A 26,725-nucleotide genomic window follows, 5' to 3' on the forward strand; every position below is an offset into this window, starting at 1 on the left:
AGCCCACAAAGTACTAGGGAGTGAAGCTAATGCAATATCCTCTTTAACAAGACAAACTCTTTCCATCACAGGATGATTATCATTCAAAATAACACGCACCCCTTCAGGAGAGCATCGTATTGTAGCCCTGAAATACTTGAGCATATCAAGACCCACAATATTGTCTGGTGTATTTGGAGAAAGCAAAAATGGACATGGAGCAGTAAATTTATCAACATGGAATGCAAGTGGTTATGACAATGGGCTAGGGGAAGGTGTTCCATTGAAACCTATCAAGGTAATGGTTAAGTCAGACAGGGGAGCTCTTGGAATCAATTGTTTAGACAAGGCACTACGAGTATTATCAACCAGAAACTGATCAGTAGAACCCATAACATGTGCTGTAACATAGGGATCCCTCTTATCTACTGGAACTTCAACTGATTCCTTACCCCATCCTAGGCAATCCTATGCATTAGCAGAATCTTGGAAATCAGGCTGCACATAGTTAGACATCTGGTATTGGTTCCGTCTGTCAAAAGTGTTAAACCCATCCTGCCCACGTACATTAGCATCAACCCTAGCATGATCATTCGTGCTTCTTCTAGGCACTGAATATCCTGAGAGATTTCTCATTTGTCCCGACCACGTGAACAGTGCTGAACACGTAGTGCTGGACAATCAGCAGCCCAATGCCCAAATTTCTTAAAAATACGCATACTGATCAACAGACAAATTCAAACGAGTGTAAGAAGAACCATAAGATCCACAACCACCTCTATCACTACCTCTAAAAGGTGGACCATAAGCTTGAGCCAACATAACCTTCGTCTTTGATTCTTTAATCTTTTTATCCTTTTGCTTCTAATTCCTGACATTCATAATACTGAGCCATAGTCAAAAGAGAAACCGAAGTAGAGGTGGTCCATGAATTTTCACTAGCTGTTAGATGACTAGCTATTCCTGGTAACAGATTTGCGACATATTTATCGACAAACAAATGTCTGCCCGCATCATCTGACAATAACTGGCCGCTAAAATCATGAAATGCTTCTTCAAAGCGTGTAAAGAAATCAGAGACCATTTCATCTGCCTTTTGCTTACAAGACGCTAAAACAGTCCAATCTATCTTTTTAGGGGGAATAATTGTGTTTAACTTAACTAATATGGCTGTGGGAAGATCAAGAATCATCTGATATGGCTTTTTCGCAGGTTCCCCATCACTGTCCGTCTGTTCTAATTCTTTCCATGTCGCCCCAAAAACTACACGATCATCAACTTTACAAACAGTTCTCCACATATCTGGCGGTAATATCAATCTGAAAAATAAATCAATGTCAGCCAAAGTCATAGTACAAGAACTAATTGCTCCCTCAACTTCCTCATAAATGGCGGCTGGATTTTTCCACGAGTCAGGTAATGCTGTTTTAAGTGCCATTACTTCTGCCCTATTCCAAGGAGTATACACCCAATTATAAATAAAATAACCCTTAGCATCAACAGAAGTTTTATCATCACTTGTACCCAATCCTTTATGAGGAACATACAAACGCACGGCCTCCCGCATTGGTTTCGCGTGAACTATCATAGTCTTATCCGTTCCAAAGATAGAAGCTTGCACCCTGCCGGTCTGAGATGTCCGTGCAACTACGTCCACTGCCCTTTTCTCCTCTTGCGAACGGACTGCCACAACACATAATTTCACCAAACGCCTGATTGCATCAGCCACCTGGGAGAAAACAAAAAGACCATCACGCATTTGCTTATGATCACCTGCTACATCATCGGGCTCTAACTCATCAGAATATTTCTGAAATAGTTCAATAACTTCTGTGCCAAATGCCTCAGTAAAATATAGCTGCTCCTTTTCCGTACACCCTTTCATGTTGTCTAAAAGTTCAGAAGCAGAGACAACACTACAAATTGTTTTACGAGCAATAGATCTAAGCTCAGACGCGCGGTCAGCAGGCAACATAGAGCAAATGTCTCGTATCTTCTGTTGCTCCAAACCGAAGACCTCAGCTAACTCATGAGGGGCAGAAGGAACGACATACGGAGGTGGAGGGCGATCTAGTAACAAAAAATCATTGTGTGGTATATTAAGGATAGGATAGAGAGGTTGCCTAACAGTGTATTGGCCAATTACCTGTAATTTACGTTATTTCTCTTCTAGCTCCTTTAAGTCATTTATTTATTTATTTCTCATTTCCAATGCTTTCACATATACATTCTTCTGCTGCTCTTTCTCAAGCAAGGCTTGCTCACTCTTCACTCGTCCACGCACTTCTTTCTCCCACATTCGTACACAGTCAAACATATCTTGCCTAGACCTTCGCTTACACATACATTGTTCCACATACTCAATCTTTCGCAAATCAAATGACCCATGCATAGGCCAACGTAACTCAGGATCCGCACGAGTGTATTTATTCCATAATGTGCTGTACATTATAGAAGAAAGACCATGTTTAACATACATATCTCTATTGGGCGTCCCCTCTGGGGGTGCCGATTGTGATTCTTCCAGTCTCAAATTGGTACCATTACAAAAGCAACACATCCTACAAAGTGCGCTAAAAACAGGCATGCCAAAAATAGTGCAGAATATGCAATATTATAATCAAAGTAGCACTTAAGTTACCGTTCAGATCAAAATTAAATTGGAGAAAATTCTCCTCATTACCTGCCTATATAAATTGCAATTTATATATCAATTCAAAGGACACAAATTGACTAGTCACCCAAAACACGAGAGCCACAGTAAGTGGTGCTAAACTTCATTGCCAAACAAAGGCATCAAAACCCACAGCAAGTGCCATAAAACGGCTCTTACCAATCACAGGGCTTCCAGGTTCCAACTGCCAAGTTCTAAAATCGACCAAATGGTCACTGCATGACAAATGAACAAAAAGGATCTCAGTCGAGGACCAGCGCCACCTGGATGGTCAAATCAGAAAGAAGGGAAAAATGCCGTGGTTGCCAAGACTCGGGCCTCCTCAGGCATTGATCGTCCGCAGCGAGATCCCAATCCTTCGTCGCAACCAATCCGTCGGGCGTCCGAGTCACCGATGAGTCCCTGTTCGGGAGCCAATTTGTCGAAGTAAGCCTCAGCAAGGCCTACTAGTGCAAGGGTTTCGCCCTTCGCTACACAAAGTCCTCAGACCATATAGGAAGAAGTTGGCACAGAAACTGAAATAAAAGTCAAAGTTTATTAAACCTCATGAGGTGGTACTAAAGTTCAAGCAGCACCCTTTGGTAATGTTTGAAGTAGCAGACTGAACTAAGAGAGCATGGTCCTTTTATACCCTCACAGGGGCTAAAAGAAGGTGGTACAATTACGGAAGCAAGACTTACATACATATAAGGTCATATGGAAATGCACAGTCGACAGGTAGGAGGGCTAACAGTTTTCAAGGACTAGTTGACACATTACTGTCTGTTATTGATTACTAACAGCTGCAGATCTTACTGGGCATGTGCGAAAGTGGGAGATGCTAAATATAACTTGTCACTAGACAGATTTTCAAGAGTAGTTAATAGAAAGGTAGGACAGAGCACATGGCGAGCACTTGGCAGAGAAAATGGCTGCCATGAATACAAAATGGATTCCATGAAATGTTCACAATAGTTGCTAAATACAAGATGTCTTCTGCTAATGCTTAATCTAATCGCTACTGACCTACAACAAGTGCGGTCTTCTGTCCGCGGTTGGCATTACAAGTGTCACACTGGGATGGTGAATGGAAACTATGGGCCTGATTACAACTTTGGAGGACGGTGTTAAACCGTCCCAAAAGTGACGGATATACCACCTACCGTATTACGAGTTCCATAGGAAATAATGGACTCGTAATACGGTAGGTGGTATATCCGCCACTTTTGGGACGGTTTAACACCGTCCTCCAAAGTTGTAATCAGGCCCTATGTCTCCTCATGTCAGCTCTGTGGGTAAGTTACCACAAAATGGTTGCTGGATCAAATAGTGCCAGCTCCAATCCTGGGGTGCATTGGGTGTGACAGCACACGTTGCACTTGTCACCGCAAATCAAGCAGTGGAAAGCACAAAGGGCCTGGTCAGGGGGGCCCCTGCACTGCCCATGACAGTGCATGGACAGTGCAGAAGTACCCAGGGGCACACCACACCACATTACCACCAACCTGTTCATGGCAGTTGGACACCCATGCAAAGGCTGGTGGAAAAGCGGGATCGTAATCTGGAGGGTAGCGCTGATTGTAATGCTGGGCTGGTGTCACAAGACAGGTGGCATTGCCAGAGCGTTAGCTGGTGGCAACCTGCCAGTGCCAGGCCATTGGCCTGTGGGGCTTTCCCCATGGTCCAAATGTGCCAGTTCACCTGCGCTGTTGCTGGTGGTCATATTGCCAATGGCAGTCTGGTGGTCATCGGACTGCCAGACTTGTAATGAGGGCTCATGTGTTCACTTGTACAAATAGCTGCAATATTTCCATCACACTAGCTAGAGGCTCTGATCAAAGTTGAGAATAAGTCAACTGGCTATGTTAAGAATTTAGTGGCATCAGGCACTGTCATGTACAACATGCTGTTCACATCAATAAATGATACCCATGCCAGCCATCCCTAGGTCCACCCCAGTGCCATTGGTAAATTAGCTGCCCTGCCATAATGCTGCATCACTTGCACCATACATAATGCTGCATCACTTGCACCATAGTACAAGTTTAGCCGCGTTGAGGGGGAGAACATAGTTGTGTAGGAGGAACACCTTCCAGCATAACCAGAAACAGAAATGGCAATATGCAGGGTCCATTTATGCTGTGGAATGCAGCACACATACACAAACTTAAACGTGATGAGCAATCAAAGTAAACTTCATCATTGAGCCCTGGTAATGCCATCCCTGGGGTGGAGTAAGATATTGGTGACGCCTCAGGTCTTTAAAAATACGTAAAACTGGGACAGGGGAAAAATGCAATGTGTGTTGGTGTGGCTTGACCACTGCAACAGTCATTGCAATGCCCTCCCATGCAAACTGATGCATGGGGAGGGGCCATAATAACAAGGTGGTGTCAAGCCACTACAAGGGAATACATCATACCTTGCAAATCTAATGCAGACTAATGCACCACCTGTGCTTCCCTTTACGTGACACTCTGGTGGGGCAAAGGGCTGATAAAAAGGACCCATAATGTACAAGAACATTGTTTGGGCTGTAAGTTGTCACTGAGTCTCCAATAGCAATTTAATGATGTGCCATGCCAACTGCCACAACATAGAAAGATTGATTTTACACCATCTCATTGCAGAAGATGATGGCTCTCCTGCTGAGCTGCCTGTCCTGGAGTTCACCGATGACCTGGATGACCAGCTGACAACCATCAGCCAACAGACTCTCCAGGATGTCCTGGGACACCACCTCCAGTTGCAAGGACGACACACAGTGTTGCAGCCTCCCCAGTTGACCCACCCAACACCCAAAATATACTACATGCCAGTACAAACACAGCTTAGGACTCCAAGGACCCAGAGACAAGCTTCCAGAGGACATTGGTAGGAGTCAAGCTAGCCAAGCAGGTGTGGGTGGCGATGGAGACCGTGGCAGGCAGCCTAGAGGGAGTGCGCACATGCCTCATGACAGCTAATCAACATACAGCTGCCATACGAAGGCACACACTCCTCACTGTGTGGAGTACAGCAGTGTCTGGCGGACATGGCTGCTGCCATGAGGGAGAGGCCACAACAACTGTCTTCCCAAACTGGCAACAGCATAACAGACAACAAGCTGGACTTCATTCATCGTGAAGTGGCCTTCCCTCAGGGAAGAGATGGCTGCCTACCACTGAGATGTTGCAGCTATTTGAAAAATCAGCAGTTGCTCCTTGCTGCAGTGATGCCATTTGTCATACCACAAATGGTAGCTGCTGGGAGTTTTGACTCCACCTCTTTAATCCCAGAAATGTATGTGGCCCCTCTACTTCTACACCGCCACCACCAATGGCACAGGAGGTACCACACACATCAGAGGATGAAGATGCAGAACAAATGTCTTTTACTCAGAAAAGTACCCGGTAGCAAATGTGCACTCTTCACCCACCCACTGTTGACCTATCTGCTATGGACTGTCATTGTCTCTCACTTACCAGTTGGCAATTTTTATTCCTCCACACTTATTGACACTACTCCGAATCATGTCTCAAGACATGTTCCTCAACCCTGGACACGTATCGTGTCACAAATATATGGATTTCACAAATGGGGTCTCTGATTTGGATATTGTAAATATCTCACTTTCACACTTCCACTTGTAAATACACACCTTGTACACATTTAGCATGTATAAATCTACTGTGATCCATCTACTCAGCTAAATGATTGTAATGTGTGAATACATGTCACTGGTCACAGAATATCGGTACATGAGCGCAGGACTGTGGGGACACAAAGTTACATACAAGGATCCTAACATGACAAATGGGTATGATGGTCCCAACTCTTACAAGCAATTCACTAAGTATGTTACAAATGACAGACACATATATGGTTTCCTCATCATATATGCAGCAGGTATGGCTGAAAAGCAAGTGTAGGGCAATATTGTCAGCTGGGAGTACCAGAAGAACTAATTGGGGTGGTACAGAGGTAGCTAATCTCATTAGTGATGGCCACCGGTCAATGTTGCAAGATAGAGTTCCAATTGTGGCTGGTGTCAGATGTATCACAGTTCCCAACATTGCTACTACAGGACCACAACACTGACAGCTGAAGTACCAGATTTACCTGTCCAATACAAAGTATACATGGTCATCATGAATGGTAGGTACACTGAATGGCAGATGCATGGACTAGTAGTTGTGATGTTTCCGTCACTGTGACAGCTCTGTTGCCAATAGGGGTAGCACATGGTAAATGAGGGTTTTGAAGGCAGGACAGATTCCCTAGGCCATTTCCCCAATTTGCCCAGTGTACTCATGGGAAGAACCCTCAGACTGACACTAATTACACAAACTGTATGCAATTATAACAAGATATTTATTATTAAATTACTAAACTTAACTTACACATAAAACACCATACTCTAAGTATTGCACCCCCTTAAGAAACAAGTATGACAACAATTACTACAACTACACATGTACTAACTCATCCTATGGCCTAAGCAAATATATATTTTTTGTATGTTTTTTTATTTCTTTTATTTTATTATACAAACACATATGAAACCAAACATGATCCCCACCCAACAACCCACCAATAAAAACATAAGAATAGTAACCCACCCCTAACTACACTTATCCTAACTAATGGCTACACTACACTAACCTACCATTAACTACATAAAACCCAAACTAAAATATGGTACAACTTTAAAAGGGAGGGGCAGGAACTGTGAGGTAGTCCATTACTGTACAAGTTCATTTCCTTGACTGTTTTACCCTCTTCTTAATGTACTTTAAAAGTTTGCGGTCCTCCACCAAATCCTCCTCCAACTTGTTCTAACGCTGGAGGATCAGGTTGATGTCTCAACGTAAGTCCAGTTCAAACTGGGATGGCCAAGCGGCTGATAATGGCAAAACTGTTGCCTGCGTGGCAACTGCTGCTGAGGATGTGGATGGGGTGGGTGCAGCTGGGAGCCCCTCCATGGTTGAGGAGCTTGCTCCATGCATTGTAATGGGTGGCTGTGTGGGACCCCTGTGTGGGAATGCTTGCCATTCTCCAGAAGCCTTTTCTCCACGAAAACGGCATGCCATGCGGCGGTATCCTGCATGCACCTCTAGGATGTGGTAGTAGCTTTTGGCTCTCGGTGTGAACTGGCGACTCTCACCATTAGTCATGTTGGCAGCTGTAAAATGAGGACAAGCAACTATCAGTATCAGCATTGGGTGGAGTATGTACAGATTTGTGACTTACACTTTTACAGCTGATTACACATACAGTCCTACACACATTCTTCCAAAAAATGAATTGCTCCTCATCTGCGTCTATATCCAACCATACATCACCAGTATCTTGCATGTCAGTGGGATGAGTCAATCTATTGTAAATCTAGAGGGGCCACAGCTGATAGGAACTAACATTGGCCTGCTCAACCTCACTCACATCTACACTATGAGCAACACGTGTCTCAACAAGTTTTGATTTCCTGTTTCCCTTGGCAGAAGGAGGTCTGGGCATTTAATCCATCAGCTCAACACCCCTGGTGATACACCAAGGCCTGAGCACTCATCATGAAATGAAGGTGTGGGCCATTGTTACTACGAAGCTGGTATTTTATGTTGTGGTACATCTACATTCATGTATCCAGGTGTAAAACCTGGCCTGAGCCTACTTTACTAGGGTCCATCTGAATTTCTGTGGCTGTGGCACATGTACAACTGATGCTATTTTGCCATGAGAAAGGTTGGGCACACCCTGAGCTGCATATCACTTTTGTCAAGACATAACAGCGCTGAAGCCCCCTACCTGTGCCATGTGGTCCTTCATTTGTTCAATAGCACACACCTGGTGGGTGTATGGATGCTCTTAAGGCCACAGTAATTGTGTCGCAGCTGTGGGTGCTGCAACTGTATCCAGAAGCGTCTTACATCCATAGCAGATGCATGTCAGATATCCTGAAAGCACCAGCTACACACACAGCATTGGCTTCGAATCCATCTGTGACTACACCACATTGGTTAAACTGCTGACATCTGGAGATTAATAGACTTTGACCTGAAACATCTTGAGTGGAGTTGTCCACACATTGTGTACACTGCCTACTGCAATTTTACACATTATGGCTCCTTACTGTACCATTACCTCATCATCTCTGGAGGGTACGGTACTGATGCACTTGTGGTGTGTGTATGTCTCCTAGAGAACCCCATTGAGAGTACTGCAGTTGGAACCCTACATCTGTGCCATCTTGTCAACAAGTTTGAGCTATGTGTGGCACACATTGATGATTATGGTGATGTAACAAGGTTGTTTGCAACAAGCATGCTATGTACACATACAGCTGGCCTGTGACCTATGATGGCAGACATCCATGAATATGTGGTCAGCCATTACTATTCCTTATACACACAATTCCATGCCAGCGCACGTTGCCCTTAGAACTACATGCAAGCCAATCTCATTGCGCAACCCCACAACATGCATGATGGGAATGTGACGGAGCACAATGCTGATGGACAATTGGCAGCACAGCACTCCGCATATTCACAATGCAGGGATGCACCGTATTGAATAGGAGAGGGCGCATCAGTGTGTTTTCACCTACGCCGGCACTAATCTTGCTTCCAGTACTTGACCCAGCCACCCTTGCCCCATGGTGCATAGCTGGCTGCTTTGAGGGGAAGATAGTCATTGTGCATGGAGGGATACCTTCCTACACAAACAAAATCATCAAAGGGGTTTGCACTTTTGATGTGTTTTGCTAAATGCAGCACCCATTGAAAGAGCGTCCCCAGAGCCTCACAAATATTGAAGCTCCGGTGGTGCTTGGGCCTCTTATACATGCCCCATGATGTCACCAACCATCCTCCTATGCTTTCTGATCATTGGTCCAGAAAACCACATCACTCATTGCATTCCACACTTCTGACTGACTCACACCAAACCCTGGAGTAGCTAACAGGATCCACAATATGATACTTACAGGATGGATCGGGGTCTTCGAATCTCGCCACCTCTCTGATGCTGTATGGGGCAGGTCCACCTGTAAGACATGAATTTTGAACATTGCTTAGTGTAAATCCAAGTTAATGCAAATGGACAACATAATCCAGTGTAAACTTGTTCGGCTGTGTGAGGAAGTCATCCTAATGTAAGATCAGTGAATCTGTCAGACAACTATGATCACTCAATCACACGGACTCTCTGATGAGATAGAGCCACATATCTACAAACCATCACTGTCCATGACACTCCTGTGGTGCATTTCACTGCACCATGTCCACATGGCATTGTAATGCAGCTGTCATTAGCACCACACCTCCATGACCATTTTGGACAGCTTGAACATGTATATCCCACCTGAGGGCCATTCTATAGTTGTTACAGTGGCTGGCCCATTATCACAACCATAGCATGTCAGCCTGCATCAGATTTATTATACATCTATATCATGATCATAGCCAACTGATGAACTGCTACCCTGGGTTTGTGTGGGTGTTCCAAGTTGTTGAGGATTGACATTATACATGCTTCAGTGAAGTTAGTGAAATGTGTGTGCCTTCACAAGGCAGTCACACTATGAAAATTGCAATGGCAGTAGACTCATGTGAATATAGTTGTAACTACCTGCACATTGAATGAACTGAAACATGGATGTATTGCCAGTGGTGTGTGCCCTGCCATTGTTGTCATGGTGTACCATTGACGAGCCAGTGAGAGATGAGCACATGGGCATAGGAGTATGGCTCAACACAGACACACTTGCTCAGTGGTCAGAGGATGCATCTGGTGTTGCAGGTTAGTGAGTGATGTGCCAGTGATGGAGCTGATGCAGTACAGCCCCATACTGTTAGTGATGAGCAGCAGGCCAGTGGAACTGACCCAGCACATGTGTGTGGTCATGGAGATTGCATAAGCAGACTCTGATCCACAATGCACAGGTAAAACAGAACTGGCAGTAGTCTGGACCCATTGCATGGTCAAGCTCCCTAACATGGCCTTGCTTAATGATACCAAGAGGCCAGTAGGACTACAGTATTGCAGCACCTATTGCATCTATACTGTCCTTGTGGGCCTTATTGCATCCCTTACTCACATCCATGTGTGTGAGTAGCCATAATTAAGTCACAGCATGATGGCTGTGTGGTCCAACATCATGTATATAGGTGAAGGCCAATGATGCACTCATCAGAAGATGCTACAGACCACAGAAACTTCTACTGAGTACATAGCGGTCCTTCTCAAACATATCTATGCCCACATGTCACCCCTTCACTCATCAGCCATACAGAGTGTTTGGAATTCAAGCATAGGATAATAGGTTTGGAGTTTGCCCTCTCTATCTCATTTTTACACACCCTTTCATGCCTGTTTCATGGCACAGGCATCATTCCTAGCTGTTTATTGAGAAATGTAACTGTAAATGTAAATGTAAATTAGCACTTGTATAGCGCACTACTCACCCGTTAGGGTCTCAAGGCACTGTACTCATACCGCTATGGAACCCCTCCTGGCTTTTCCCTGTGAGGCGCCCACTCCTGAGCACCCCCAGGGCGCTGTTGGGGCCGTTGTGGAGATTAAGCAAGCTATTGCCCAGAGTTGCAGAGTGGGACCCATGAATTAGATTAGGCACTGAGGCGAGAATTATCTGGTCAAGGGGAATTGAGCCCAAGACCTGCCGAAGCGGGACTTGAACCCTGGTCTTGAGCCAGATCTCTGCTTCAGGGTCTGCCGCTCTAACCATTGAGCCACACTTCTCCACTGTGCATGCATCACTACACTTGGGCCCATATATTTAGAAGTGGCACAGCACCTAACGCTGCGCCTGTTGAAGTGCGGGCCCTAGCACACCCCTGATACCACCATGTGTGTGCCGTCTCGAGTAGACTGTGCACCATGGTGGTATTTAGGGGGAGTAGGGTCAATCATTTTGGCAGTAGTCTGGCGCTTTGCAGGATTAGCATCAAATGTTTTTTCGCTAGACCTGCTAACCACCCAGGGTCCCATTGATCACAATGGGAGTGTATTTAGTTAAGAATTCTGCCACAAATGGGGTGCAGCAATCTTATTGACTTCTTTGTGCTAATATGGATCCCCCCTTTGCGCCAGAACAGCCCCCTTGCATACATTGTGCCTGGCGTAGCCGTGATGTGTGCCAAGCCTTTTCAAAGTGGTGCAATGTACGCATTGCACCACATTATAAAGACAACGCGGGGTAAATGTCAGGTTTACGCCGCATTATCGTCAATAATATGACACTATGGCAGTGCAAAGGTTGCGCTACGGGCTCCGACACATGTCCCTTCATGATAGTTAAGCATGGTTCATCATACATGTGTCCTGCATTGGATGAACTGTTATAAATTTGTACTGCAGGCCTCAAGTGGCACATAGACTCTTCATACAGGTTGCATACAACATGTTCACAACCATTACATGCAACACTCAAACAGACTGCGACTGTCAATCAAATGCTGAATGCAGCTGATTGTATGGCAATGGGAGACTTACCAATAGTTCTGCCGATTTCAATTCCCAAAAGGTCCAGCAGATCCTGCTCCCTTGCCACCAGATCTGCCCACCGATGCTTGAGCTGGTGCTCATTGCGTCCGATCTTGAAAATACGTGCCGTAGGCAGGTAATGGGCCAACAACCATATGAACCACCCCAGTTCATCAGAGGATATTCTCCCTATCCTACCCTTCCCATACATTTCCAACAGGGAAAGGACGTCACCCAAAACAATATAAGAAAAGGAAACTTAAGTCCAACAACTACCCTAAACTCCCCAAACTACCCCAACTAGACTACCCCAGACAGACACCCCACAATACAATGACAAACACAGTACATTATCAATACAAATTACAAGTAAATAGACAATTTAGACACCACAAACACAGGACACAGCACAAGGGACACAACAAGACCTCTAGACACACCACAAATCCACCAGCACCAACAAAACACAACCACACACAGTCACAGGGGAACAGACGGTGAGGTGAAAGTGAAACTACATTTAATGTACCATGCTTGTAGGCAGGATATCCTGGTACGTCACTTCCTGGGCATGTGCGTCACATTTTTAGCATCATGCGTGTTTTTTTTGATTCATGAGAGTCATGCGTCTATTTTTCTCCATGGTCTACTGTGAGTAGTGGTAATGTTGAATTGCCGCTCAGGGCCCAGACGTCATTTTTTCCAAGTTGCGGTGTTTTGTTGATGCATTTTCGTCATTTTTGTTACGCATATCAGAATGGCATCAGTTTTTTCAATTGTAACCCTTGAATGCATCCTGATTCATTTCACATGTTACATTGGCTGTCCTACTATGTGGTATATGTTTTTTGGCTACATGTGCAAGTCTATGCATTATTGTCATTACGGTGTCATTGGTATGTGCAACCAATACGTGTATTCATGAGTCAGCTGTAGGCATTCACTCATACTTTGTGGATATGTGCATGTGGCCCTACACTGTTTCCACATGTATATTGGCACGTGTGTGCTATGTGTGTACATATGTGTATGACTAGTGAGTAGCAGGTGGAGTACATAGTTATGTCTGTTGGCAATATATGTCTACCTATTTATATTTAGGCCCTGTCTCAAACACATGTTAAGGCATGTGTCAACTATTACATTTTGTACTCAGAGTATGCAGTGGACTGGGACTGCATTGACATCATGTATCCCCTGTCAAGTTGAGTGTGCATGTGTGTCTTGTTTACTTATCATATGTAACTAGTTATAGGTCAGCTACACATGTGGCATGGAGTTTCCCTTGCATCTTAATTGCTGAAGATGTTATGGACACGTGTTGGTGAACAATGCCATATGCCATGTGTCTGTGGACATGTGTTGTGTCATTTGTGTCATACATCACAGCATTACTGTGTCAAGGAGATGTGCAAGCTCACATTGATATCTTCCTGCATTGACAGAAGTTTATTTTTTACTATTGCCTGTGTAGTCACATCACTGACACCTATGCTCTATATGTCACTACACAATTGTTGAAATATGTTTTACTCTCACAGACTTTGATGATACCCATGCCATTATTTTGCTGCTAGGTTAGCTTTTGTACTGGATCTGTTCACATTACCATGTCTGGTCCATTGTTGTGGTACATGTATGCAGAGTTCTTAGGTATAAGTGGGCCTGCCTCCAAATGTATATTCAGATTTGTCAACATCATGTTAGTCATGACTGTCACATACAATGCTGTACCACTGTGTTGCAGTGTGGCATTGATGGCAGGCTTAACCATCTTCATCAATGTGTGAGTTTATATGGCAACACAAGCCCATGGTTTCATGTGAAGGTGCAGGTTAATTGTGCTCCACTTCACTCTGCCCCCTGTGCACGTGCATCAGGCATCTGACATTATCATACGTTGATGTGGTCAGAGCAGTGGTGTGTGGGCTTATTGAGCTGGGATCTCTACCATTAGAGATAGCTAATTTGCAGCCTATGCATTCTCCCTAGTAGATGGAAACATTCACATATGTGGTCATACAGACCTGGTTGTAATGAATTCCAGTGCAGTACTTGATGTCAGCCTTCCCTTCTCAGGTACAGAGATCGTGTGCTTAGACATGTAGGACATGTATGGATTTTTGGAGTCCAAATTTGTGTCCATGTTCAGCCTGATTAGGGGTTGTATAACTGTTGTGACATCTAGGTTGGACAAATTACATGGTACAGATGGAGTTGTATGTGACTGGCTCCTGATCTGGTACCATGCGAAGGGCAAATACCATGGATTGCTAGTGGCAAACATGTCTGGGTCATGTACGAACGTGGCCACCCTCTCTGTATATCAGTTAAAGTTTAACATGTAGAAATTGGTGTCTTAAAGTGCCTGTTTTGGTGCATGTCTGGTTATTATCCCTTTTTTCTGCCATGATTGGTGAGGTATGTATTGTGTCCTCCTTTGCTCCCAGTCTTTTGTCTGCTAGCACCTTGTACATATCTTCTACAGCAACACAGTCTGGTGATATAGGTACAAGATACAACATGTGACTTGTATAATGTGGAGATATTCCCTCCTCCTACAGTTGTCATCTTAGTAGTTAATGTCCTATTGGCGATATTAGTGAGATGTAATGAGCGCCAGACACACATGACATTACACATGCCACAGCACTTGAGCAGTCGCCCCATGCCATGGCGTGTTGTATCAGCCAGAATTTGTGGGTATCTCAGAGCTGTCCATCCACATCCACCGTTGAACATGGCATTGCAATTCTCCCAGCATGCCACAACCTAGCTGACTCTTACAATGACTGAATGATGTTGAGGTTTATTATCTTCTTAGCGCTGTATTTATCCTTTGCCAAATGGTGCTGATCTGGCTGTGTCTACTCCCACTCAGTGTGATGTGGGTCTCTGACAGTATAGAACAATGCTGCACATGTTCGCACGTGCCACACCTGATTGTGATATTGGAGGTCAGTACATGTATGAGCTATTTAGTTACATTTGGTTCCATCCAATGGATCTGTCATGTAAGTGACAATGAATGGTTTGTTTTGCTATGTGCTGTATAATGTTGTTATACGGAGCATACTGTGTATACATGCAGACATAGGCCAATCATTGTGGATAATGGCATACCCGTTGCTACCTAGGACAGACACCTATACATTTGTCTTCATATATTTCTCATTATTAGCAGTAGCCATGTGTGAACCAAGTCAATTTGTGTGACAAGTGTGCATCCTATATAGATAGGGTGTGTTACACACTCTGCTTACATTCCAGCCAGACTATCATTTGGCTGATGCATTCTCCCATTAAAATTCATAGAACCATACAATCTGTTATGTGTTTACATATGGATTCAACACCTCTAGCTGCTTCATGTCACTGCCAAGCCATTAGCCATTCCCCAGCCAATGTGTATGTGCCATACATGATTCACAGTCCTCCATATGACAGGGATGTGGGCAAATGCAGAGCCAGAACAATTCCCATGGACACACTGTGCAGGCTCAGCTTCAAACATTGATTACATTCCATGGGCAATTACTGAAAGAGCATCATTACTTATGATGTACCCCCTTTAAACCACATGCACCGTGCAGGCAAAGCTACAATCACACAGAGTAGTGACAGTGTTCAGTTCTAATATTACTTAGCCTCCATTTCTTGACAGTCCCTACCTTATATGTGGCCCACTTGCATACAATCTCTTAGGCATGGTGTTGTGGTGGTGAATGGCCTATGAAATTGCACATTGCCCACATGATGGCACAATATATGTAGTGATGCATGGTTTTAGGCCTTCAGGTGTCACATGCCAGGGATTTGGGTGTCACTGAACTGGGAGATGGAGTCTGTAGAACCCCCTACCTCACCAAGGATGTGTGTACCATACTTGTTGTTTTTGTGTTTCTGAAAACACTCACTGAGGTTAGAGTCACATTCCAATGGTATATGTATTGGACAATGAGTAGACCTAGGATTATGTTTTAAACAACATTTTATTGGAGGTAGTTACAAAGTACTTTTTTTGGTTTACTAGGTATAAAAGTTCTGTACAATGGTCAGTCTCCTGTGAACTCCTGCCACTGTGTTTGGTTGTTCCCCTTCAAGGTCCTCAGCCCCTCATCTTCTCCCTCTTCATTGTGGACATCAACTTGTCCTTCCCAGGGGACATTGTTTCTAACACACATTATGTGCAGGATAGCACATACCAGTATAATCTTGCATACCAGTGGAGAATCATACAGGAGGCTTCCTCCTGTCATGTACAGGCACCTAAACCTGGATTTGAGAAGGCCAAAGCTCCTGTCCACTACACTGCGGGTTTTCCAGAGTGCTTCATTGTAGGCACGCTGTTCATTGGTTGTTGGATTTGCAAATGGTGTCATGACCCACGGCTGTATGCCATAACCATGGTCAGCTGCAAAAATAAGAAGGTGAAATTTAGTGAAGACTTGAGAGGGATCTGGAATATTCCATTGCAGTAATTGGTTGCAGTTTGAGTGGTGAATCAGAGGTGTTTGTCATGTTGTGTATATTTCTGGTCTTGTAATATTGTTCAATTTGACTGTGTTGATGTACATGACATTCTTGGGTACTGACTCAAGGACCTCTATGTGAACAGCTGAATTCCAATATGTAAGCTCATCATGTATGTAACATGTTTTGTGTAGTCCATATTAGTAGCAGGGTCCTTATATTAGATGGAGGTTGCCACCTCCTTGCAGCACAGTGGTGTCAGATGTTTTGCCAGCATTGTTGCCCTAGAAAGCCAGCCTATTCCATCGATGTTGGCATGTGGCATCACACATGCAGTGCAACACTTAGTGGGCCTTAGTGGCAAATGATGGTGGTGTCAGCCATCTTGGCCCTCATTACAAATCTGGCGGTCTCAAGAATGCCAGACTAACAGTGGCAGTTGAACCGCTGCCGTCGTGGCAGTATGGCTGCCACATTATGACCGTGGTGGACCCACAACAGTTGGACCACCAACATCGCCAGGTTGCAGCCTGGCGCCAGCAGCCTGGCAGTCCCAGCGGTATTAGCCCACCAGGGCAGTGCTGCAAGCAGCTCTGCCCTCCAGATTGGTATGTTTTGTATATTTTGATTGCTTGGTTGACTTACCAACAGGTAGGCCATTGCCATATTGTCCATCCTGGAACTACTTGTTGATGGTGGAGTGATGGAATATGAAAGCTTCATGGACGCTGCCTGAGATGTTTGTGAAGAGCACACGGTGGTCCACAATGGAAAGCACATTAATCGAATGTGTGTGCTTGCAGTTCCTGTCGAGATGTTCTGTGCCAGCAGGTGGCACCAGTTGTACATGGGTGCAGTCTATTGTACCCAGCACATGCGGAAACCTAGCAATTAGATAGAAACCTTGCTTGGTCTCCTCCTGCAGTTGCTGGGTATTTGGGAAGAAGATGTGGTGGGGTGTAAGGTGGATGATGTCATTTCTGACTGTTAGAAATTGGGTCTTTGATTGGCAGTCAGGTTACCCCCTGTCCAAGCAAGGACCCTTTATTCAGGGTGAAGGAGAATCACCCTCAGATAACCCCCGCTCATCCCCTTGGTAGCTTGACACTAGCAGGCAGGCTTAACTTCAGAGTCTAGGTGTAAAGTATTTGTACCAACACACACAGTAACTTAATGAAAATACTACAAAATGACACAACACAGGTTTGGAAAAATAGGAAATATTAATCTAAACAAAACAAGACCAAAATGAGAAAAATCAAACATACACAAGTCAAGTTATTTATTTTAAAAGCAAAAGAGTCTTAAATACTTTTGTAAACAGGTAAAACACTGATAGCATTCAAAAGTACCTGGGTAGCGTCAAAATAACATGCATGGGTGAGTGTGCGTCGAAAAAGGTAATCAGTGCGTTGATTTCTCACCCGCAGGTGAGATCGTGCGTCATTTCTCCTTCTCTGGTCGGGTCAGCGGGTGTCGTTTTTCCTCTCCGCAGGAGAGCAATGCGTCAATCTGGGCAGCACTCGAGTCTGGGCAGGTGTTGCGTCGTTTTTCCGCGCCCAGCAAGGTTTGTGTCAAAAATCCTGCTGCAAGGTGATTGCAAAACTGCGCTGTGTGGGTTGCGAAGTTACCAGCCTCTGGTAGCGATGCGGCGCATCGCTTCTCCAGCCTCGAACGTCGATCTTCCAGGCAAACTGCAAGCGTTGGGTCGATTTCAGCCTCAGAGCCGGCGGCACGTCGTTTCTCCAGCTGAGTCTCTGAGGTTGCGTCAGAAATTTCCCTGCACAGCGGTTGGTGCATAGATTTTCAATCTTGATCTGCCAGCTTCACCTGTCAAGACCCCATAAAATGGATCGGGCACCACTTGGCAGGAGTCTCAGCAGAGATTCCAGGTGCTGTCAGAGGAAGTCTTTGATGGCCCTGAGACTTCAAGAACAGGAGGCAAGCTCAGGGCAAGCCCTTGGAGATTTCTTCACAAGCAGGAATACACAACAAAGTCCAGTCTTTTCCCCCTTTCACCAGGCAGAACCAGGATATCTCCACAAAGCACAGTCACAGGCAAGGCAGCACTTCTGCTCAGCTCTTCAGTTCTCCGGGCAGAGGTTCCTCTTGATGTCCAGAAGTGATCTAAAGTCTGTGGTTTTGGGTGCCCTTCTTATACCCATTTTGGCCTTTGAAGTATGCTTACTTCACAGGAAAGTCTCTCTTGTTTGTGAAATCCTGCCTTGCCCAGGCCAGGCCTCAGACACACACCAGGGGGTTGGAGACTGCATTGTGTGAGGGCAGGCACAGCCTTTTCAGGTGTGAGTGACCACTCTTCCCCTCCCTCCTAGCACAGATGGCTCATCAGGATATGCAGGATACTCCCCAGCTCCTTTTGTGTCACTGTCTCGAGAGAGGTGCAAACAGCCCAACTGTCAAATTGACACAGACAGGGAATCCACAAACAGGCAGAGTCACAGAATGGTTTAAGCAAGAAAATGCCCACTTTCTAAAAGTGGCATTTTCAAACACAAAATCTCAAAATCAACTTTACTAAAAGATGTATTTTTACATTATGAGACCCAACTCCACATGTCTATCTGCTCCCAAAGGGAATATACGCCTTAATCATATTTAAAGGCAGCCCATGTTAACCTATGAGAGGGATAGGAATTGCAATGGTGAAAACCGATTTTGAAGTATTTTACTGTTAGAACATATAAAACACATTAGTATATGTCCTACCTTAAACATACACTACACCCTGCCCATGGGGCTACCTAGGGCCTACCTTAAGGGTGTCTTACATGTAGTAAAAGGGAAGGTTTAGGCCTGGCAAGTGGGCACACTTGCCAAGTCGAATTGGCAGTTTAAAACTGCACACACAGACAGTGCAGTAGCAGGTCTGAGCTATGTTTACAGAGCTACTATTATGGGTGGCACAACCAGTGCTGCAGGACCACTAGTAGCAGTTGATTTACAGGCTCTGGGTACCTCTAGGGCACTGTACTAGGGACTTACCAGTAAACAAATATGCCAAACATGGAAATCCAATCAACAATACAATTTACACAGAGAGCGTATGCACTTTAGCACTGGTTAGCAGTGGTAAAGTGCTCAGAGTTCAAAAGCCAATAACAACAGATAAAAATAAATAGGAGGCAGGAGGCAAAAAGATTGGGAATGACCCTGCATAAGGAAAAAAGTCCACCTGGGGTGTGACTCTTGCCCCCCCCCCCCGGGGCAACTCTGTCCACCAGGACAGCAAGTCACAGTGGCCACTGACAGCTGACAGGGATAAGAGCCAAGCCCAAGGCCACTCAAGGCTCTCCAAACACTGTGACTGTCGAAAGTGGGGGGTGGTAGCCCCAGGTGCCTGGCACCCTTTGACCACTCTCCCTTCCACCATGTTGGGGATGACAGCCTGACCCTGGTCATCCCCTCTGGAGCTCTGTACCCTCCCTCCAGGAGCGACACCCTCAGGGTCCAAAATTATCAGGGTGCTTTTAGAAGCAGTCCTGCATAATTTTCCCACCAGTGCAGTGATGTTAACCTGCAACTGGTCTTCCAACCTCGGGTCTGTACATTCAGATTGGACCAGGGCCAGGGGCGAGGCTTCCCTACCCCTGCCCTCCCTTCTGGGGTCCTGCACCCCCCTCAACTAGGAGTGGACACTCCAGAAGACAACATGGTAGGGGCACTGTTAGCAGTAGCCCCTCCCACCAGGTCAGGGGGGACACCCTGAACCTGGCTTTAAAATCCAGGGTCTGTACCCTTAGATTCAACTGGGTACAGGGTAAGTCTGTCCCTCCCCTGCCCCTACTCCCAGGGTTCTGCACCCCCTCATCCTGAATAGTACCCCTAGAAATCACACGGGGGGTCATTGGGCAAACCGCCCCCTCCTTCAGGTCATGGTTTATCCCCTGCAACTGATCCTCCAGTTCAGGGTCTGTACCCTCGGAATGGACCTCTGCCTGAAAACCCAGGACTTCCTGGGGAGCATACCTCCCATCATGTCAGGGTTTACCCCCTGAACCTGACCATCCAACCCAGAGTCACCACCCTACGGTTGAACCACTGCCTGGCTCACTAGGATTTCCTTGGGAGCACACCTACTCCCCATCAGGTCAGAGTGTACCACCTGAACCTGATCATTCAACCCAGAGTCACCACCCTGCAGTTGAACCATTGCCTCGCGCACCAGGACTTCCTGGGGGCCACACCTACACCCCACAAAGGAAATACATCCCCAAGGGCAACACAAGAGTCTGTCTGGCACAGGTCTCCTGACCCCTGCCCATCTGGCAGATTCTGAATTCTCCCCAACCAAAAAATGGTCTCACCAAGGCCATTCCTGGGGGGCTCTGACCTCAGAGCTAACTCCTGACCCTCCAGGTTCTCCACTAGGGTCTGCAACCATCTCTCAACCCTCTGTCTGGACTTCTGCACCCCCTCACTAGGAGTGGTACTGCCAGACACCAGAACTGGTGGGACGTTGGCTACAGTCGCCCCCCCAAGTTCTCCTGACACTGTGGGGTCTCCCTCAGCAGATGGCCCCACGGTACAGGCTAGGCTCCCCTCCTGGTGTTTCCTCATAGAACCCTCCAGGACCTGAGACTGGATTTCAGGCACCCTGGGCCTCAGCCCATCCCCATTCCCTCTCCTCTGAGACCGGACATGTGGGCCCTCACCCATCCCACTACACTGGGACCTACCTGGACACTGCACTCCTGCAATGTGTGAGGGCAGGTACAGCCCTTTCAGGTGTGAGTGACCACTCTTCCCCTCCCTCCCATGCAGGCTACACCCCTGCTCCCTTTGTGTTGTGTCACTGTCTAGAGAGAGGTGCAAACAACCCAACTGTCAAGTTGATCCAGACAGGGAATCCACAAATAGGCACAGAATGGTTTAAGTAAGAAAATGCCCACTTTCTAAAAGTGGCATTTTCAAACACACAATCTCAAAATCAACTTTACTAAAAGATGTATTTTTAAATTGTGAGCTCAGAGACCCCGAACTCCATATGTGTATCTGCTCCCAAAGGGAATCTACACTTCTACAATCATATTTAAAGGCAGCCCCCATGTTAACCTATGAGAAGGATAGGCCTTGCAACAATGAAAAACTAATTTGGCAGTATTTCAGTTAGGACAGATAAAACATATTAGTGTATGTCCTACCTTAAACATACACTGCACCCTGCCCATGGGGCTACCTAGGGCCTACCTTAAGGGTGTCTTACATGTAAGAAAAGGGAAGGTTTAGGCCTGGCTAGTGGGTACACTTGTCTAGTCAAATTGGCAGTTTGAAAACTGCAGACACAGGCACTGTAGTGGCAGGTCTGAGCCATGTTTACAGAGCTACTAATGTGGGTGGCACAATCAGTGCTGCAGGCCCACTGGTAGCATTTGATTTACAGGCCTTGGGCACCCCTAGTGCACTGTGCTAGGGACTTACCGGGAAAATCAAATAAGCCATGGAAATCCAATTAACAATGCAATTTACACAGAGAGCATACGCACTTTAGCACTGGTTAGCAGTGGGAAAGTGATCAGAGTTCAAAAGCCGACAACAAAAGGTCAGAAAAAATAGGAGGCAGGAGGCAAAAAGATTGAGGATGACCCTGCATAAGGAAAAAAGTCCAACAATGACCTTAGGCAGAAAAATTGATATTGATGACTGGGAGACACCAGCCAATAGTACCTCTGTTGTCTGAAAGTATCCAGAAGCCAGCATGTGCAGAATAGTGAAGAGCTTTGTGATGGGCGGTATGTTGATGAGAGTTTGCAGCCGGCTGTAATGTCTGGTGCTATCTGGTTCAGCAGGCGTAGAATGGACTCCGGGTTCAGATCGCAAGTCCTGATGATGTCTTGCTCCCTGAGGCCAAGGAGTGTTGTATCTGCCAAAATATTGTCTCCTGCCTTCAGCGTTGCCTTTGTGGGTACTGTGGTGGTGTTTGGGGTTGCTGTTTTGGAGGTGGAGGGAGCTTATGTCATTGAGGACGTCTACGATATGTACTTAGCGGGAGCAGTATGACTTCCATGTTGTCCTGGAGGTAGCAAATGTTCCTTCTGCGAATTTTCCTTAAGTAGTGGTGTATGTACCTCATTTTTACGCCTGGTCTGACCCAGGTGTTAAAAGTTGATGCAAAATGGGGTTAACGTCATTGGGTCCACCTCTTACCTATGAGTCATTTTAGCACTGGTGGATAAATATGGTGCTATGGGCTTAGAGTAATTTTTGGGACGGTAACGCCTACCTTTCATCTCCTTGATGCAACGCTGGTTCACACATCCAAAAAATGACATTAACTCCTACATTTTGACGCTAGATGAGTCTAGCGTCAAAATATAAATATGGAGTTAAGCTCTTTCCCAGCCAGCCTAGCTCAGGAAACCTGAGAGGGGGCAGGGCTAAACACCTCTCAGCTTAACAGTAGGTGCGCGCCTACAAGCACACACACACACAAACTGTTACTCCTATGCACTTGCCATCAGTTGGTTTGCCCTCTGCAATTGTTGCAATATGCAAAACAGGCTCTGCCGCATCAGTCCTGTTTTGAAAGTTAGAGATTTATATTTCCAAATTGCTATAACTTTCCGTGACCTTCTGGTAGGAATACTCTCTGTGTGTAGGGCCCCTGCACAGTTGTATTTCACAATGTATTCAAAGGGCATACGATTTCTGTCTGGGATTGCAACTAATTTCTACATTTTGTTGACTGTCACTTCAAAAGGCTGGGCACACAGTGTCCAGGATGAGAGGGAGGAAACCTCTGGGGGCTATCAATAGGGACATATAGTACACATGGGAGTCAGCATGTGAAGCCATGTGAAGGCGACCTGGACAGAGTATTGGCTCACGGGATATGATGTACAATGACATATGTTGAACAGGGGATCTGGGGTGAAAGGTTGAACTGAGGCAACCTTACCCTATAAAGTACTCTGCTTTATTAACTTCATTGAGAAACCCTGCCATGATCCAACAAAAGTAAGCATCTTCATGGAATCATGTCTACCAGTCTGCATTGTGGTTGGAGAAGTTAAGGTCCTGCCCGAGAAGCCTGATTGTGATTTGTGGCTTTTCTCTTTTTAAGAAATGTAAAGGTGTATTAGAGGCTACAGAGTGAGGACTTGCTTAATGTACCCAACCTTCTTGAACCAGCTTTTACACAATGAAGATTTCAAACCACCTGAAGAGTTTGCCAGGCTAACGGTATAGATTTTTTTCATGATTAACTACCAAATTCTAACCAACTATTTTCAATCGTATGTAGGTCACAAGGGGGACCTGGGTTCAGGGAAAGCGCATGGACGAACATTCCTGTTTTTTTTCACATTATTTTGTATCTTGCATGGGTTGGCATTAGACAACTTGCTTCTGTGTTTTCCAATAAGGTTTTTTTGTATCTCCCTAATAATATTTGGTTCCTATTGTGTTCTTGTGACATTTTTCTTTTTCATTCTTTGCTGTAATCAATTTGTTTAGCCCTTTTAAGTTCTTAATTTCCTACCTGTATTCTTGATTGGGTAGTTACTACTGGGGCTAAGATGCCAGCAATTATCTATATTTGTGGTTTCAAACAAACCAGTTCGCTTTTGTGGCGCTGTTTATGTAGACCTCTTGGGCCTCAGTCACTGCTTATAGTCTGCAAACTCTCCTCCTTAGCCTGGCACTACACGCACACACACAGAAACGTGCAGTCACAGAGACACAAACACATGCACGCACGCACGGACACGCACAGACACACGTACACGGACACGCACACTCACTCCTCTTTCACTCACTCTCCTATGAGCAGCAGAGAAACTAACGTTTTCATCTGTAAACTTTTACTAGCAAGGAGATCTATAAACTTCTTAATGCCGTAAGTTCTTCATAACTAAAACAGATGTGTTTTTTTGTAGATGTACATAATATGTTACTTTTTAATAGAACATTTTCAGTGGCTTACAGTCCTAGGAGCCGTAATGGAGGCAGCAACACATCTGTGGGCAAGGTGTATGGGGAAATCTAGAACTTCATGCTAGTGCGCTCGTTATACGTGACCTATAATAGATTGCAGGGCTTCGCCTATTGTTTGTTTAAAATAACATATCCTCAGCTTAGATACATACATCGACCTTTAATGAGCAGGGCAGCCTGGCCATGTGTATGAAGTATACATATTTGAACCAGAATATAAAAAATAGTGTCTTTGCCCACGATTTCCCAAAGCCTGGAGTTCTTCGGGCTCACATTAATGTTTGTCATCCGCTGTGCATCCGTGAGCTTATCATTCTTGGCACAAACTCCATTTCCACGTCTTCAATTTTTCATTTGATGTAAACTCTTGCTAACTAGTCGAATCCCTGCCTGTCTCTTGACATCAGTGGAGCGATGATGAAAGGCGGGCTGTCAGCTCGCGAGATTCTGTGACACCCGTGACGGCAACCGCGCGAGACAGGAGGCAGGGACTTGCTCCAGGTGGGCGCTGCTGCATCAGCCCAAACGATGTAACTGCCTTCAAGCCCTCGCAGTCGTAATTAATAAACTCGACTCTCGCCTTTTTCACTGCAAATCTCAAAACTTACTTCGCACGTGCATTCTTCTCTGCAAATCTGAGGCAGGACTGAAAACAAAAGATGCGGTGGTGAAATTAAAAGAATGGCATGTAAATCAGGTTAGCATACTAATTAAATGATGCATTGCCAAAATATGCTTCACTGATTAATTTGCGTTGCCCCCAATGACTGGGTTTCCGGTGGTGATCAGCCTGGGGTATTTTTCAGCTCTTCCCCACTTCCAGAGCTCCTTTCGTCATCTATTTTTAATAAGTAATTACCCACAGAGTGAACACCTTGCACTAGCTGAAGGCATTCGACTCACTGCGACTGCCTCCTGAGAAGTTGCCGGTTTCCTAGCTCCTCGCTCCGTTCTGAGGCACCTGCTGCTCTCCCGTGATTCACAGTTCATTTAAATATGCCCAGGGCTTGGGTTTCATAGAACTATTGAGCGCAGCCCTCTATGTATTTGAAACGATATAGGAAATATGTAGGATCTTTAAATACCGCAACTATTTCCTAGCATAGCAAACCTGCACAAAGCTTGACATTATCCGCATCGATAAATCACAAGCTATAGATGTATAATATACGCTTATTCGAATAATAGAAGAATGGCTCATATGTCCTAAAACATTAGCCCAGTTTCTGCTTTGTACATAAGAAATGTTACTATTATCGATTTTAAAGATTCTGGCCCATATTTATACTTTTTGACGCTAAACTGCGCTAACGCCGTCTAACGCCATTCCGAAGCGCCATGCGGGCGCCGTATTTATGGAATGGCGTTAGCCGGCGCAAGCAGACCGGCGCTGCCTGGTGTGCGTGGAAAAAAACCACGTAGACCAGGCAGCGCCGGCGTAGGGGGAAAATGGCGCTAGGGCGTCTTAAAATGGCGCAAGTCGGGTTGACGCAAAAAAATCGTCCTAACCCGATTTGCGCCATTTTTTCGACGCCCAGACGCCATTTAAATGACTCCTGTCTTAGTAAAGACAGGAGTCATGCCCCCTTGCCCAATGGCCATGCCCAGGGGACTTATGTCCCCTGGGCATGGTCATTGGGCATAGTGGCATGTAGGGGGGCACAAATAAGGCCCCCCTATGCCACCCAAAAAAAATTGAAAAATATAAAAAATTATACTTACGTGAACTTACCTGAATGTCCCTGGGGTGGGTCCCTCCATCCTTGGGTGTCCTCCTGGGGTGGGCAGGGGTGGCAGGGGGGGTCCCTGGGGGCAGGGGAGGGCACCTGTGGGCTCATTTTGAGCCCACAGGCCCCTTAACGCCTACCCTGACCCAGGCGTTAAAATGTGGCGCAAATGCGGGGTTTTTTGACCCGCCACCTCCCGGGCGTGATTTTTGCCCGGGAGTATAAATACCACGCATTTGCGTCGCCGTCATTTTTTTAGACGGGAACGCCTTCCTTGCATCTCATTAACGCAAGGAAGGCGTTCACTCTAAAAAATGACGCTCTTTGCCAATACTTTGGCGCTAGACGCGTCTAACGCCAAAGTATAAATATGGCGTTAGTTTTGCGCTGAATTTGCGTCGAAAAAAACGACGCAAATTCGGCGCAAACGGAGTATAAATACGGGCCTCTGTGCCCGAGT

The sequence above is a fragment of the Pleurodeles waltl genome, chromosome 2_2 (assembly GCF_031143425.1).
Source record: "Pleurodeles waltl isolate 20211129_DDA chromosome 2_2, aPleWal1.hap1.20221129, whole genome shotgun sequence".
NCBI classification, from domain to species: domain Eukaryota; kingdom Metazoa; phylum Chordata; class Amphibia; order Caudata; family Salamandridae; genus Pleurodeles; species Pleurodeles waltl.